This window comes from Lepidochelys olivacea (assembly GCF_965140295.1).
Source record: "Lepidochelys olivacea isolate rLepOli2 genome assembly, chromosome: 13".
Classification (NCBI taxonomy): domain Eukaryota; kingdom Metazoa; phylum Chordata; order Testudines; family Cheloniidae; genus Lepidochelys; species Lepidochelys olivacea.
The window spans coordinates 4,517,283-4,518,263 of NC_140423.1; positions in this window are offsets into that span (position 1 = coordinate 4,517,283).

Below are 981 nucleotides of genomic sequence, written 5' to 3' on the forward strand. Positions count from 1 at the left end.
CTGATTCCCCATCCACTGCTGCCCCTATTCAGTTCTGCACTGGGGCTTGGAGTGGCATATTGTTCTGGTTCAATGTGGCCTACTCAGCTGCACAAGGGAGCAGCCCGTGCAGGGCTGGAGCCCAACTCGATTGCACTGTGGGATAAGTTAATGGGTCTAATACGCAGGAAAGCCATGGCCTGCAGAGGCTGAAAAATGCTACAGATGTGCACAGTGCCCCCACATGGACTCAAGAAGCTCCCCAGGGCAGTCAACTATCCAGAGGTACCCCTGTGCTGGGCACGAACACAGCCACAAAGTAGCCGCTTGCCTGGCAGAGGAGCAGGAGCATCCTTTGCTCCAAGTCCCCCAAGTTCCCAACAACCCCTAACCCTTTCCAGCCCAACGACCCCTAGCCCCTCCAGCCCCCCAAGTTCCCAACAACCCCTAACCCTTTCCAGCCCAATGACCCCTAGCCCCTCCAGCCCCCCAAGTTCCCAACAACCCCTAGCCCCTCCAGCCCAACGACCCCTAGCCCCTCCAGCCCCCCAAATTCCCAACAGCCCCTAGCCCCTCCAGCCCCCCCAAGTTCCCAACAACCCCTAACCCTTTCCAGCCCAACGACCCCTAGCCCCTCCAGCCCCCAAGTTCCCAACAACCCCTAGCCCCTCCAGCCCCCCCAAGTTCCCAACAACCCCTAACCCTTTCCAGCCCAACGACCCCAGCCCCTCCAGCCCCCCCAAGTTCCCAACAACCCCAACCCCTCCAGCCCCCCAAATTCCCAGCCCCCAATTCTCTGCCCTCAAGTTCCCATTATCCCCTCAGCCCCCCCCGTCCCTGGCCCCCCAAGTTCCCATCAGGCCATGAGACCCCTCTCAACCTACCCAAGGTCCCCTCACCCCGAGCGCCCCCCACCTCTCTCGCCAACCGACCCGTTAAACCTTCGCTCCCCTCTCCCTCGTCCCGACGTCATCGGGTGCCTTCTGGCCCCGCCCCCTACCC